General features: G+C 44.7%; 1 protein-coding gene across 6 annotated transcripts in view; it reads left to right on the top strand.

The window, feature by feature from the left end:
- The first annotated feature begins 245 nt into the window (after positions 1 to 245).
- Positions 246 to 16,849, top strand: part of LOC100868603 (neural-cadherin) — a 168,184-nt gene continuing 151,580 nt past the window's right edge. For 4 of the 6 annotated variants that reach the window (XM_086907027.1, XM_086907023.1, XM_086907025.1 and 1 more), the window contains exons 1-2: positions 322 to 462; positions 642 to 739. The gene's annotated coding sequence lies outside the window, so the exon portion shown is untranslated. Of the gene's footprint in view, positions 463 to 641; positions 740 to 3,633; positions 3,964 to 16,849 lie in introns of those variants that run through there. The other 2 variants (XM_086907024.1, XM_086907026.1) reach the window with 2 other exon arrangements.

The raw sequence follows: 16,849 nt of genomic DNA, 5'->3' as shown, positions 1-16,849 counted from the left end.
GTGCCGCGTCCGTTTCTCCGTCTCTTGGGTAACTAACTCGTTCTCTATCGAGAAAGGGAGGGATAGAAGAGTCGGTCCGAAAGAATTCGTCCGAGTTTTGACCGAGTGTCCACCCACGGTGGACGCGATCCGCCGCGATTTCGTCGCGTTTTCCGTGTCGTCGGGGTGGTGAATTCTCTGTTTTCCCTAGGTGTGCGAGAAGAGCGCGCGATTCGGATCGCGAGACGTTCCTTCTCCATCCGCGAGGTGGTGGGCAATGATAACAGGAGGCGCAAGGGTTTGGAAGGGGGAGACCTCTGCTGACAGTGCGATCGTAGCAGGATTCTGAGTTACCGGAGAAAAGATTTCCAAGGATTCCAACCTCGATATCGTAGACCGGTGCGTGCGGGGTGAGCTGCTGGTGTCAACGGCTAAACCGAGTTACCGAGTTATCGAACCTGCGAAATATATTTTTTTCGCGAGGTAGACATTTGTGAACGCCGGTCGTGTCAGTATATACATATATACATACATATATATACATATACATATATATACACATATACACACGTACATACATATATAATACGTGTTTGGTTGGAGTCGTACCGATCGGGGGAGTCGGAGGAGTTTGGCCAGTGATATTCAACGAACGTTTCCAGGTGCCAGGACATTCGGGGGTGGTGCCGGTTACGTACGCGACACGATCACGAGCGTTCCGGGGCAGTGACGCCTTCGACATTCGCACCTGGACATTCGCGTACGTATTTTACGATACACCTGGCTCTCTCATAGTGTTACCCAGTGCGGCGGTGCCGTGCTATGGCCTCTCTCCTTAGGTTCTCTCCTACACCCCCAAACAGGTTATTGATTTTGCCGAAGTAAGGAGGTACGGATGTAGCCCGTACGCCCTGCGGCCTGCGACCTGCTCATTTTTCCACCCCTTCGCCTACTATCTCTCTTCCCCTTCCTTTCTCCTCTTTTTCTCCTACACACACGCACCTACACTCTTTGCTCTTTCTCGCTTGCTTGTCCTTGGTGTTTGCCACCCTCTCACGGCAGGTACAACTCTTACGCGATCTTGTGACACACTTTGACCCAATATCTTCCTACGCTCTCATATATATATATATATATATATACATATGTTTAAAATTTCGAACGAAATACGTTCGAGAAATTTTTGCTTCGCAAAGAGAGAGAGAGAGAGAGAGAGATGTTATCGTAACCTCCGTTGAAACGTCGTTCGTGATTTTATTCTCCATTCTCTTTTTCGTGAATGGATGGATAAATCTCGTCTCACGATCGAAGAACGATATAGAAATTGAATGGAGAAACGCGAGGAGGACGAGGTAGACGGACGATGTTGTTTCGTTCCGGAAACAGCCGGTGTCGATTCCCTGAAGCCAGTCTAAAGCAGTGTCGGTATAGTGCATCGTGTCACTGAACCGTTGGAGCAGACTGTTGCGGGGTGCTAGCATGATTATACGCGAGACAACGGGGATACGAGGAGACGATTCCGAGTGACAGCGCGGATCGATCGCCGGCGAACTTTTCACTCTACGAGACTTTGCGGTTCTTTCGCAAAAGCAGCGCCTCGTAGTAAATCAATAGAAGCCACGTGAAGTCGGAACGGGAGATCGCGCTCTCCTTCTCTCCCCTCCCTCCCTCTTCTCTCTTCCTCTCTCCCTCTCTCCCACTCTCGCTTTCTCTCTTTCTATATTTTTCCCACTTCTCTTTCTCCGTCCCATCTCTTTTCCACGCCGTTTCGCCCAACGATTCGCGCGTTTTATTCGCGAATTTGGTCGAAGCAGAGGAACCGGATCGATACGAAGAGAATACGCGGTTCGCTCGTACCACGCTGCTCGCTCGTCTTCCCGCTCTTCCAAACGGAATTAAATGATTAGCGGCGATCGTTTCGAGTTGAGTTTCTCGTTGAATCACGCTGCGTATCGAGCGCTTGTTCCGTCCATCGTTCGCGGACGTCGCGCTGCGATCTCCTCAATTATGTAATAAGAGATCCCCGAAATTCGACTTATCGATCCGGGACGAATGCGTTAATTTTTCACCGATTCTCGTCGCTTCGAATCCTATTTCAATCCGGTTCGTTGAACGTTCGAACCGGGCTATCGAATTCTCGTTTCTATTTCGGTGACATCCACTTCGATCGAAATTTTACTCGTCCTCGATGATCCCATCTCGTCCATCTCGTGTTTCCGTTCTCTCCACGTTTCTCTCCATTCTCTCCATTCGAGTTATTATTTCTCGAGTCGACTCGATTTTCAAAACGAAAGATCATCAGGCGAGGATTAAAGTACGAGGATTAATTCGTGTGCAGGGAACGCGAATAATTTAGGAAAGCTAGCTTCGATCGGTGTTTCGGCGAATTTCTCGAACGATCGACGTGTCTTTGATCGAAATAGGGCCAGGTCGTAGGCGTGTCCAACCGAGAAATATAACGGTTCGTATCGCCGTTCCTTTTTATGGACGTGCTATTAGGGAAAATTCGTTTCGCGTTTATCTTAACTAATGAAAAGGAGAGATGAAAAACGCGAGATGATATCGAACGAGTTGCGAGTTGGCCATGAATTATCTAGTTTTCACGTGTCTGTGATTCTATCAATGTCGAGCTGCGAATTACTTCCTCTTACGTAATCTCGTATTTATTCCTCCCGAAATGAATTTGAACGTTAATTTACGTTAAGAGTATAAGGAATAGCGAGAATTAACCATCATCGAACGATATTCTTTCATTGTTATTATTATTTCCGTGAATATCGAATATCGAGTTTTAAAGAATTGTAAATCTCGTAACGACGAATACGATTTTTCCAATCGCCAAATTAAAATAATTTCCATCGAAATTTAATCTCGAAGTTTGTTCTTTATAAATAAAGTAAAGTATCCGCAAATTCTCTTCTAGTATCGCTCGTATAAAACAAAACACGCGGCCACGCTTCACGGTAGCAGATGGCAAAATACGGCCAATGACCAAGGCGTGCAACGTGCGGCGATCCATGGAAGCCCGCCAGTCCCGAAATACGACGGAAGTAGTATAACGTCCATGCAAGGTTTTCTAAACGGTTAGTAGTGTCGTGGTTTCGGCTTCCATCCGTTCCAAATTTTGACAAATGGATGGAAAATCGTTTCGACGAAAATCGTTTCGTCTCGTTATACTTTTTTTCGTTTCCATTTCGATTTTTCCAAAAGTTGGAAGAAACAAATTTACAAACGAATTACGTTTTCCGAACGTTTCGAGATGAAATTATGAAAATATTTTATCAACGCAAGCGTTGTTGAAACTGGCATCGCGAATCTTCGTTTCGAAATGGAACGTACGAAAATCCACGGAATCTCGAGGAGATTGAATATAAGAAATTGTTAAAATTGTTGCGCGTGACATCTCTCTCGGTCTCGAGACTGTGCCTCGTGTGGAAATGGATTATTCTCTATTTGACACTGGCGTAGCGCACACTTTTCCACGTATGACGATGTGTGTGTGAATGCGCGCGCACGCGCCAACAGCCGCGTGGAATACTCGTCTACCCCGAATAGCCCCCCTATCTCTCTCTCTCTCTCTCTCCCTCCCCCTCTCCCTTTTTTTCTCTCTTCCCTTTCGCTGTTCACCCGCCCTCCGGTTAAACAGTCTTTAACATTTGCGTGCGGTTAGCTTTCTAAGACGCGTCCAAGTTCGTTCGTTCGCTCCGTATCGAGAGTAAAAATTGTGGCGTTCGATTCGAAACAGTTTGACGTGTTGCAGAAACGATGCCGTTCGAGGTATCGTTCAGTCGATGCTCTCGTTGCGATGTAGTTTAGCTCGAGTGGAAAATCAGTTAATCGTGTGTGCATCCTTGGAAGAATTCGATTTGTGTAAAGTAAAAACCAAGTTTTTCGTTTGTGATGTGTGAAGTAAATTTGTTCTCGGTATCGGCATATCTTTAAATGGTTTTTGTTTCTTTTTCGAAGAAAGTGAATTTTTAAACGGTACGTGTATTTATTTTATCACAGTTGATACGTAATAACGAAAGGAGAAAGGTGAAAATATCGTAGGTTTTTGAAACCTATTCCAATGCAATCCAATCTAATTCCAAGTTTCGAAAGATACGAGCGGAAAGGTAACATCATCGATCACTAATTTTCTCCGACCGAGTGCATCGAACCTGTGAATCCCACTATTGGATTAGTTGGATCTACTTGGCAAAATGCTACCCTATAAAATCCAATTCGATTCTTTTCCTCCATCGAGGTAAAAATATTCGACGTGTAGGATTGAAAGGATTTCGATTGTACGAGCGGTGAGAAACGATACGGAAAAAGAATGGAACGCGAAAGGTGGTGGCGGTTTCATCGCCATTTCGCAGCGTTTCATCGCACGAACGAGAATCCTTCGAAATACGGGGATAAAATTTTTACTTTCTTACCTCCCTCTCCCTCTCTCTCTCTCTCTCTCTCTCTCTCTCTAGAGAAAAGTTCAAGTTCTTAGGATAAGGGTGACCGGCATGGCGCAGCTTGTCTGCGCAACCATGGAGCACCGAACCACGATGCTTGTAGCGCGATTGTAGTCTCACCATGATTTCATAAAACATTTATCCTCCGTCTGCCATTTGTCCGTCGCCCACTCCGCTTATCATCTTCCTTGTCCACCGAATCAGCAACGAAATTTACATTCGAGCAGCGTTTCTCCCCTTAACGTGCCGTCCTATCTGTCTTGTCGCCTCGTAAACGAGCCTTGGAGGAATCCTTTCAGAGACATCGCGTCTGCTTCCTTCTGCATCGTGGAATCCGATATCATTGTGACGCGTTGAAATCGTCGCGCCAACTTCGTTCCACCGGGAATGGGCGTTCCTCCATGTTCCCGATCTCGACTTCTCTAATTACGATTCATTGTCCTTTCTGCATATACTTTATCACCACTCTACTTCCTACTTCGTACTTTCTTCCATCGTCCCATCCCTTCTTTCGTCGTTTCGTGGTTTATTCGCCGAAGCTCGTATCACGTTGGACGGAAAATGGTGCGTGTAACGTGGTAGATAAAAAGGCGATGTACAAATCATGGGTAGTTAGGGGGTTTTTAAATTGCAGATCTGGCGTATAAAATACTACATTTCGCCGCGAATAAAAATGATAATAAACCAGCATAATACGTCTACGATGTATAAATCTGTAGTTGAACATTTGCAATTCATGCGGTTTATTGTATTTGATACGTAATGTTCCAGTCTGTTGCTTACTGGATAAATGCAAAATTTTTATTTTTCTCGCTGGTTTACATGTAACACCGATAAAGATAAAGATTCTCTATTCGTCGGAAAGTAACGCGATCGAAAATGTAAAAAAATGTCAAATCATGTTGGCAATACGAGAAAACGAAAGGTGGACACGTTCTTCGATTATTATTTCCACGAAACGATATTCCACTCGATGGATAAATTCCAACAATCCAGTTTTTATTCGCGATGTAACGTGTGCTTATCTGAAAATCAAGAAAATCGCGGACGGTTGAAATTGGCCAGGTTATCGCTTGCTGAAACGGTTCGCGAGACGGAGATATTTCGCTTATTAATTACGATTGAACCGTGGCTTCTCGGGTCTCCTCGTCCGCGCGAAACCTTCTCGTATGCGCGAATTCGCGTTATTCCGCAAAAAAGCAGGATAGTCTCGCGAGTCACGGCACGCGATACGTAGATACGGACGAAACGAAATTTCGCATTGAAAAACTTTTGCCGAGCGCATTAAACAGGGATTTCCACGCGGTTGAAATCGTGCTTACTCGCGTGAGTTACTCCCCCCATTAACGGAACGTTCATTTCTCTCTTTCTCTCTCCATTTTTCCTCCAACGAAATAAATTAACGCGTTACTTGGAAATTGATAGATTCGACCGATTCCTCTTCTATCTCGCGTTTATCCGTTTTTATGCGAAAAAAAAAACACGATTGTTATTGTTCCGTTTAAACGATCGTATAATCGTGAATGATTTGGAAGGAGGGAGGGGAGGGGTTTCTTTCTCAAGATTTACAGCGTTACGACTCGTTTGAAATGTATATTATCGTATTTCGAATTTTGATGAGAACAGACTGACTGGATAATTATTCCACATTATTCTTTCTTTTGATAAATATTTTATTTCTCGTCGCAATTAATAGATTTGCTCAGAATGAATATTTCGTAATAGCGGAACTCATATCGCATCCCATTGATCGACGATTTCAAACGTAATTCTCGATTAATTACAACAATTAATCCGCATTTTACGATTTCGCCACCAGGAAAATTATGCTCCCCTAGAAATTCTACAATTTACATCATTCGTCACGGAATATTTCCAAGCGATCTTGATTTGTTTGTGCGCGATTCTTTTGCGACGTAGCGGAAACGAGAAAAAAAAGATTTTCGAGCCACGAAAGCTCGAAAGCTCGGCGAATTATGGCGAGCGCTAGTTGCATGCACCGTAGCTATTGTTCAACCGGCGAATTTATGAAATCCTCCCCCTCCGCTTTCCCCCTCTCGTTGAAATATTTCCGTTGTTTATTCCGAAATAATTAGAGCTGAACGGAAACTCGCCTCACTCTAGAAAATAATTAATAATTTAAGACATTCGATGGATACGACGAGGAAACGATCGTTTCGAGCTTTTCGTTACGAATTTCGTAGCTGCCTTTAAACGAATTTTACCTTTGGACGAACGAAACTTTCCGATTTTCTCGCTGTTACCCGCGCGAAAATATTCGCGGAGAAGACACGAAGATGAATCCCTTTCGAAACTAACTTTTCCTCATTATTCGTTTCGCGATTGTCACGAGTTCGAATGGCCGAATTACAATTTCGCAATATTCTATTCGATGGAATAAAATTAAGGGTATCTGTTTCGAAAGAATCAATTCCAAAAGATATTCAAAAGAAAGAGTTTTTTCGTTCGCTCTTCTTAACCTAATTTTTTTCCCCTTCCGATTGATCGATACGCGTCACGCTAAAGATTTATGGAGAATCGCTTTTTCTCGCGATCTATTATCATTGATATATCGTGGGTAGGAACAAAAGGTTGTCAACTTATGATCGATGCCTTTGCGACTGCGTTTCTCGTGCAAACAGATTTCGTCTATCTGAAACTTTGCGACTCGATTTCTTTGTTATTGTAATTTCATCTAATTCGCTGGATAAAAATTTAATCTATCGTGGAATTCAATTTTTTTCTCGATCGAATCTAAACGAGCGTGATCGAATAATATTATTCGCCGCTGAACACGGAATAAAACGCTGTAAATTGACTTTGTTTACATGCATTAACCGCTCTTCCTTAATTGCACCTCTGTTACGCCTCCGTAAATACAACTTGAATCGTGGAGTTACAAAACACGGCTTTTGAATAGAGAGGAGGAGGAGGAGGAGGAGGAGAAAAAAAAAAGACAACCTGCTCATCCATATCGACCTAAATTTTGCCGCATCGAGCTTCGTTACTCATCGGTCGGTATTCTTTAAACGATGGATAATAATCGATAGATCGCGTAATCGATTCGCGCGATGTTAAAAAAATAAAAATAATTAATTGGATCGGCGTTCGAGTTTCGATTCGTCATCGTTTCGTTCTCATCTTACGGCGAACGAAAAAAAGAAAGAAAAAAGTATCCACCCGATTCCATTCGTTAAATGTTCTCTCGCGAATCCAATGTATAATTCTTCTTCGAGCAAAGGATCGAACGAAAGGATTATCCGAAAACAAAGCTGCGACAACGTGTTCTGAAAAGAAGCGAGAGCAAGGTTGGAGCAGCTTTAACCGCGTTAATTACCGTTAAATTAAGTGTTTACTTGCATCGGTGGCGTCCCACGATCGAACGCGTAAAATAGACGTCGTAGATCGGAAGATCGCGACATCGTCCAAAAGAAGATACTATACGTATTCGCGTTACGATCGCAGCTCACGTAACGGCCATTGTTGGTACATCATTACCAGTGGTTCACCACTGGAAAACGAGCAATAGAAGGGGATGAGGAATAATTCAACGAACAACATCGATTTTTTTCACCGTCGATTTCACGATAATCCTCTTTCGCATCCGATCTAAATGGATCGATTCCAGGGCAAAGGAATTCTCCTCTTAGTCAATTTGCAAGGGTTGAGAGATTAACTTGAAAGCGAGAGGGAAGGAATAGCGTTTTTGTTTCGTAAAAACGAGAGTGCCGTTTCTAGTTGTTTAATAAACGATGCGTTTTCTACGCGTTTGGGGTCGTTTTGTTAATTAAAAATGCAAGTTCGAGCTCGATACAGATTGACGATAACAATCGGAACCGCTAAAAGAACTCTCATTATCGTTTAGCCGAAAACCAATTTCTTTTTATACAATCGTTGGATAACTTCCTGGATGGGTTTCACGATCGCCAAGTGGAGAGCGGAATAAAATCTTGCGGCGAGTTTCGGATCGTTAGGTTTTTACTCGATCGGAAACAGACGGGACGAGGAGATCTCCTCCTCCTCCTCCTCCTCCTCGATTGCCCCTTGTTCCATTTTCAACGTAAATAATACGTCGTCGTTTCCTCGAATTCGAATCTAAATAATAATCGTGGTCGATGAGAAGAGAGACGATGAAAAGTTACGTAATAAAAACACGGATCGGATTAATCGAAAGAAGCGGTGAGGATTAAAACGTAAGAAAAAGCAAATGCTTCCTGTCCTATTACGACACGTTCAACTTTCGCCACCGTCGCGCGGCCTAAGTTTTTTTCCTTCCGAGAACTCGTCGTTTCCCCTCTTAAATACTTGGAAGCTCGATAAAAAGAGAGCCGGTGGTTTCCCAACCAGACCCTCGACCCATAATCTCGTTCGACGCCAAATATCATCGTCATCGCGTTTGGATGGAGTCGTCCTCGACGACCTTGAATCGAGGCAGTGGTTCGCTCGAGGGAGGAAAGGCATTCCGATTAATTAGGGTAGGCGTCCGCACGCGAGCCAATAACGCGTCCAAGGGTGGATATTCTCGTGGGGGATATCGGGGAAGGGGGAAATTGGTGCGTGCGATTCGCAACAATGGAACACAGGGGTGTCGTTGAAGGATGGAGACACACGGTGGCTGCAATTTTGTAAATAGGGGAATAGCTTCGGATTATTCTGTGCGGCGATGATTCAATCCTGTGAACCTTTCCGCCAGCTGTTGTCCGCCATATCCCGTATCTGCCAATGGTAGAATCCCTCTTCTGGGGATCGAATCGATGCGGGTGATTCGGACTTACTTTTTTTCTTATAACGGGCAGGGGATAGAGAGAATTATCGATTTTCTGTACCTTTTTTCGAGCTGTTTTAATTTTTGTAATTTTGCGATGACGCGCCTCCCCCGACGAAGACACGATCGTATTAATTAACACCGTAATAGGCGTGGTTATCGCGAGGCTGGATCGCGGCTACGAATAAGCAACATCTATTTTACGAGCGTGGAGGTGCGACGACCTCGACGTATAAATAAATTTCTCGACTAAAATACACGATGAATAGTCTGAATAACTCCAAACAACTCATTCAACCTCGCTTTTCCCGGTCGGCTGGAATGACCGGTGTGCATTCACGCGTCTCGAAACGAAAGGAGAAGAACGCTTTCATAATAACGCGTGAACGTTTGTATTCAACGTTTATTTCTCGATAGGAAATACGACTCGACGATTGTCCAACGAATAATCGAACAAGTAGATTTCTCGTACGTGTTAACGTAGTTTCATTAGCTGCCAAGTAAATTAAAAAAAAAAAAAAAAGAAAAAGAAAAGCATACGCGATCGTTCTTAACTTAAACATTTCTAGGAGGAAATAGAATGCAAAGTTCGCTATGACGATGATTCTGGACAAAAGATGGCGGCCCTAATTCGAATCGCTTTGAAGTTTCGTAGGTGAATGAAATGCGGCGGCCACGGTGATGATTGCGGCGCTTCGTCACAAAGGTTAATAAGAGCGGATGCGTGACAGGGAAACCTGAATACTCGCGTTTCTAACCGAATTCGAAAGAGCGCCTGGTTTCGAGGGCCCCGGGCTTCACGCTGCGAACAATTTTACGCGTCCACGTCGCGCGTCTATTATAAAAGTTGGTCACGCCATATGGCGCGCGAAGAAGGGTGGTCGAGCCGCTGAAAGCTGCCTCGAGTCCTTCGCCCAAGGTGAAGAGGGCTCGCCGTTGCGTCGAGGAGGAGAGATCCTGCCCTTTTGTTTCGCCCATCGTGCACTCCCGTCCAAACATCCTCGTCTCGTCCCTCGGGTGATTAACCCTTTTTTATTCTTTAACCCTTCCGCCAAGGAAACGAGCTATAAACGACGCACGGGAGGAAACATCGACCACCGCGCTTCCTCCCCCTCCTCCTTCATCCTTTTTCCAACTCGGAACGATATTTCTGCAACCTTCTCCTCCTCGGGCAGAAGAATATCACGGTCGATCCGGTTTGATCTTAATCCGGTTATTCCGTGTTTTCGCGATTTTTGGGGGAAGGAGAGGTCTTAGGAGAGACGAATATATCGAAGGGGATAAATGGGACGAGGGCTAGGTTCGAGGCAACGTTGAAAATAAATTCTTGCCAATTGAAGCGCTCGGGCTAGCGCTCGGTCATTTAATTCATTAGCACGTTAAACAGCGAGCCACGTTCAGGCGTAATAGAGCGTTTAATTAACTCAATAATCAGAGTTTTTTTTGCGCGCGAAACTCAATTTCAACGTTAATTTGCATTTTGAACGCGATATACGGAGAGCAGCTCGCGCATCGTTAAATACGATCGAGCTTAACTAATAACGATGACGCGACTGTGCGTTAACCTCTTCCATCCCGAGCGAAGGGGAGGAGGAGAGGAGAGAAAAAAAAAAAAAAAGAACCAACGTTGAACCAACTCGGGATTCTCTGTTTCCTCGATGAACGCGAAACTCGGTGGAAAATATCTGGGCTCGAAGAGGCTTCAACCCTTCAAAGGGTCTCGAATAACGGGAGAATAACAGGATACGAATAGGCGATCAAGGACGAATAGGCGGGCGTAAAAGGAACGCAACGATATCGTTTCTCCTTTGATCCCTGCTGCTTTCCGAAACGAACGAAACGACTAATTTCCTTTGTTATCCAATGGCGATACGACTTGGATTAAGAGATCCTTCGATGGAATTTCATTTATGGGGTAACCAGGCCGGGCACAAATTTTCCTTGCGCGGCGAATACGCGGGCGAGTAAGCGCGTTACCGCGCGGAATTGGCCCGATCCACTTAGGCGTAAGATTCTTATTCCCGGCCGATATTCGCCGAGGATGAGGGGCAAAGTGGATCAGAACAGTTTTATAGCCCCGATGCGATGGTGGTGGAGAAATTTCCGCGGGACTACCGCTCTCTCCGCCAAATCCCCGGAGCGCATAAATTGCTGCCACGTTCTAAACAAACGACTTGCCGCCACGTTTATATACATATATATAGGATATATATATATATATAGGATAGCGAGAGAAGGGCGAGAGATTGGGGTCAATTATGGATGCTAATTAATCGATTAGATCCCCGATGGTCGTCGTGGTTTCGATAAGATTCGGCCGGCACGAGTTCCATCGATGCATCCTTGGAATTAAGACGACGTTGGAACGCTGATAACGCCCGAATAGTTTACTCGCAACTATTCCCCCGTGGAAAATGTACGACTGCGCGTATAAGCGAGCTAAATGATCGATCTTAAAGAGAGGAAATTTCGTTCATCGAGTCCTTCTCTAATAGAGATAGATCCGATCTTTTCTCCTCTTTCTTCCTTCTATCCGATCGATCTTATCCCGATTTAACAATCTTTTTGCGTCTTCGGATCGGTCGATGAATAAAAAAAGGACGTGAAAAAGTGGGGGTCACGGTGACGGGAGTCCTATGATTAATTACCGAATTAAGTTTAATAATCGATGGCTGGCGTGCTCGAGACGATCGATTTAAATGAAAAGTGCCGCAGCCGAACTCGCGAATCTCGTTGAGCGAGACTCGACTTAAAAGAATCGATGAAACGATTCGCGCGTGGAAATCGTTTTCCCGAGGAGCGTGCAGTATCCCATAAATCTCTCGCTCGTGACTCATCGTTCCCTGGACTAAAGGGGGGGAGTTACGCCCGACCATCTTTTTGGGAAGGGGGAATGTCGTCTTTCTCTCGATTTGGCCACGCCGCGACCAAACGAAAGAGTATCCATATGCGTTTCAACGAAGATGAAAAAAAAAAAAAAAAGGAAGAAATTTCGGCTTCCTAATATTTCGATCCGAGCGACGCGAAAAATTGGCGACGATCTAAACGAAAGAACGTACACGGAATGGATAAAGTTATTCGAGTATATATTCGAAAGCGAAAAAACCAGTTACGGTAACGAAAAACGAAGGGAAGGGAAACGTAATTAATCGTACGTAAGTTTGTTTGGTGGAACGTTCCTCGATGAAAATCATAAAATTTGATCGCTCTTTTTCATCGCGCGCGATAACGGACGAGGTTTTTTTTCTCCTCGCTCGACACAAAGAAACAGGCCGATCCCTATTGCGTTTCGTCGAGGGTCACGTTTCATTTCTCCGAGCGTTCCATCGTGCCCGACGGAAGTTTCATTTATTTTATTACAAGAATCCTGGTGCACCAACCATCGGCGAGACGAGCCCGACGTCGGGGTATTCGTTATAGAGGGATCACTGTGCTTCGTTTCGAAGGAGCTTTGCTACGAGTGCTAGTTTACCGATTAGAGTGGAGGGGGTACATCTCGTGTATACAACTACTCGTCTGTTTTCTCTCTTTCTATTTTTTTCTGGCCGCCGATAAGTGGTATTCTTACGTACTTAGGAAACCGAGGTTAAGGGTCGTTAAGAGTCCCTGAATTTGATTTTATGCCTCGTAGATGGAATGGAAAAATAAACGATGTGTCGAAGGATGTAACGAAGCGCGCGTGAAATTACCACTCGATCCGTATTATTATTACCAATTCGGCTCTATCCGTGAAGCGGAGAGGATGATTTCCCTTTAAAATATTTATATCTCTACAAATTTGTGTCTCTCGCGATATTACTGGAAAAAGAACATTTTGTTTGTCAAATGTTTTAAATTAAATCGTTGTTAAGTTTAATCGGTAGTTATTAGACGAATTCGATAAATCGGAGAGGAATGTTATTTTCGCAATAATCGGAGCTTAAAATTGGATATACTTGTTTACGATTCATCGTTGTAATAACGATTCGTCGATACGAAAATGTTTTAAACAAAAATAAAATTAATCGAACGTTTTATTCGTTCGAACGAATCGTTATATACCCTTTGTCTTCGAAACCGATCCGTGTAATCTACTCGAGGATCGAAGTAGTCGATCGATTCGACGGATTAGGATAACATTACCGCGTTAAACTTTAAATATATCGGCAATAAAACGAACGATCGAAATTTTTGTTCGAGACAAACTCGAGACGATCGTATCGCTTTAAGAAATGATTCTACGATGCACCAATGGTAGATTCTTGATAGCGCGTAGCGTGTATATATATATATATATAGGAACGTTGGATCGATAATTGTTACGTTGCTCCGTAGAACGCGTGGACTTTGGTAACGTTGAACGTTCCGTGAAATATTCTTTTAATCTCGGACGCGACCGGTTATCCGAGAATACTACAGACGCTGCAATACTATTTTTAATTTGCGACAGTGGAGCGGACGTTGTCGTTTCCATGCCACGACGCGTATATATTCTTGGCTCGTGAATCGTGAGTAGAATTTATCGAATATTTTATCGGATTATAAAGGAATCGAGATATTTTGCTTCGAATTTTTCCTAACCATCTTTACAACACGTGTTGTCGTAACGAGAAAACAGAGGTTACGAAGAGAGGAAGCGAATTAAAATCACGAAAGCGGAGAGAGCGTTGATTTCGAAACAAAGAGCGTCGTTGTTTAATCCCCGAAAGAAGATTCAAAGACTTGTAATTCGTCACGAATCTCGAACACGAGGAAATCTTGGCCGACGATGAAAAATAATCGTCGCCCAGCGACGAATCGAATAGGATCCGAGGAGGGGTGGGTGGACCCATCGAAAGAGAGGAAGTTGCCGGCCTTTCTTTTTTCTCTCCCACGCAAGCTCGTTCCGCGTCTAATTATAGGCGGCGCAATCACGTTTCGGTCGTTTGTACCGAGAGCACCATGGCTGAGCACCTGTCCATCGAGCGCGAATCTAAATTCGGAAAGTTTTAAACTACGCGCGGCGTGGAGCGGCAACTTTGCGGATTAACTGTTTCTAACAATAACGGCGAGTAGTAACCCCGAGTAGTAGTAGTAGTAGTAGTAGTAGTAGTAGTAGCAGCGACGAAGGGTGGCTTTAGACGCATGCAACCGCTATCGATTGACATCCCCGCTTCGTCCTCGCCGCCGACACCGCCATACCAGACACGCCACCACCGCGCCATTCTCTTTCCTCCTCGATCAATTCCACTCTCTTTCGCCCTTTCTCCCCGTCCCTTTCTTTCCCATTCTCCTAATGCCTTCTTCTTCTTCTTCTTCTTCTTCCTTCGCTCAAATTTTCCTCCAACATTCCCTCTCTCTCTCTCTCTCTCTCTCTCTCGCATTTACGCTTTCCGATTTCAACTCCGTCTCCCTTTCACCGCCTCTCGCCGTTTTCCTAGAGCCTCTCCTCGTTTCGAACCCTCCTTCCAGCCGTCTTTCTTCTTCCTTCTCGCCCCGCTCTCGACGCGTCGGGGTGATACCGGTTCCTCCTCTCCTCTTCCTCTGCCCTCTTGCTCTCGCACCCTCGCAACCTCGAGAGTTTGTCGTCCTCTCGGCGGCGTGGCCGTTGCATTTCTTCCGTGAACCCTCGTTTCGTGTGCCAACGCGTTCCCCCTCGAGCGACGCGGACCACGCCGAGGGGGGAAAGGAGGGGGGAGGGAGAGGAGACGGTGGAGAGACACGGGAGGAGAATGGAGGAAAAGGGAAGGCGGACAAAGGGAGCGTCGTCCTCCAATCGGAAGCTTCCGAAATATTTTACGAGCTAAACTGCGCCGGCGGCGGCCTTTCCAGGAATCGATGTCCGAAGATCAGGCGCCGTCGAATACTCTCCGACTCCTCGATATCTGCCTTTCGATCTTCCGTTTCTTCACGATCGACCAGTTAATCCTCCGTCGATTTCCCTTTTCCTTTCCAACGTCTAATTTTCCATGCAAAGTAACTTTCCCTCTTTTTCTTCCGTTATTTCGCGTTTTCGGAAACGCGAAAGATTCGGAGATTATCGAATTAATTTTGCGTGTTACGCAGGGAGGCTAGCAGCCAGGAAAAATATATCGCGATGTATTACGATCTCGTACGAGCAACCGTGGGAACCGATAAGAACGTGACGCGTTCCTTTTCTGCTTTTTAAAATTTATACCCGGTTATATTCGACGACGAATATATGCCGGCTCACGTACACCGGCTTCGTACGAAACTTGGCCAAACTCGAATATGGATAAAATATTCGGAACCGCGTGTGAAAATTTCATCTTCTCCTCGTTTATTCGAAACGTTTTTTAAACTTGCATCGTTTCAAGGGGCTAATTTCCTTGCCTGTCTCGAACGATAATTTCGCTCGTCGGTGATATTTTTTATTACTTAGTTCGATCGAATTCTAACTTTTTCTTCGGAGGGAAAATCCTTTTCGCGAAACGTGAATAAACAAATAAGCAGTAAGGTAGAAACGATCGATTATTTTACATCCGCGTTTCCTTGTCTCCTCGTTGTCCATCTTATATTCATGAATTTAACTCTTATCTTCAATTCTACTAACGCAACCAACCACGCCACTTTCTCCGTATCTACGCGAGTTAAAAATTTATCGCTTGTCCCAGTTTTGGTAGGAAAAATTTTTCGCGTCTCCATTTTTAGATACGCCTCTCCCATCCTTGGAAAGAAAAAAAAAAAAAAACGTCGCTTCTTTCTTGGAAAAATTACTTTTCACGTTTCTATCCCCACGCCCAAGGACACGTGTAATCGAGGGAAAAAAATAAAAAAGACTTCTTCTCCCCGAGGAGAAAGAAGAAGTTGTCTCTCGTTCGCGAACTTCAACGAACTTCCGAAAAGATACTCGCGGAGAAGCTTGACCCATAACCGCTTGTTAAAATTTATCTAGCTTTCTTCTCCCCTTCTTCTCGCCCACGCGTAGAAACGGAGCGAAAGGGCGAGGACTCGTTCGATTAAAGGAGAAAGTGGCACTCCCTTGACCGCGTAGGTTGGCAAAAAGAGAATTTTCGATTTCCGATTATCCGCAAGCTCGTGGAAGGGGTTGCGTTATCGGTTGGTTCCGCCGACCCCGTTGCTTCGGTTCGGAAGCGATCGGCGGCAGAGGATCCTCTAACGAGGCGTGTCTCTCTCTCTCTCTCCATCCGGGAAACTGGGTTAAGTGGCGAGAAAACGAGGCGGAGCCGGAAAAGTGTAATTTTCGGCAGCTTTTTCCGCGGAAATATTCTCCTTCGCCTCTTGGTCCACGATCATATTGCCAACGCCGGAAAAACGTAATTCTCTTCTTCGCGCCGTACATTTTCTCCGCCGCGTCCGTTATCCTTTCGACCGTGAATACTCGTTTTCCACGCATCCTCTTCTCTTTCGTTTTTCGCCACCAATCGTAGCAACGACTCGATGAAGAGAAGATGTATAAACATTCCCGCACACCAGGGATACGTTTCCAAGCGAAAATCGTACGAGATGTTAGCTCGAGATCTGTAATCTACGTCGTACATTTCCCTTTTTTCCCCCCCTTCTTTTTAACGCGATGTTTCGTGCATGAAATTTTCAATTTTCCAGACAACACGGAAAATATGTAACGATGAAAAATGTAAAACTCGAAATTATCGAACTTCCATGATTTTTCTCGCGTACATCTTGGATTGGTCCGTTGGTTTTCCAAAGTGATAAA

The sequence above is a fragment of the Apis florea genome, unplaced genomic scaffold, assembly GCF_048593485.1.
Source record: "Apis florea isolate Af1SG1 unplaced genomic scaffold, ASM4859348v1 contig_24_pilon, whole genome shotgun sequence".
NCBI lineage: Eukaryota > Metazoa > Arthropoda > Insecta > Hymenoptera > Apidae > Apis > Apis florea.
The sequence above is the reverse complement of the archived record's forward strand: the minus strand, read 5'-3'. Positions and strand labels throughout refer to the sequence as shown.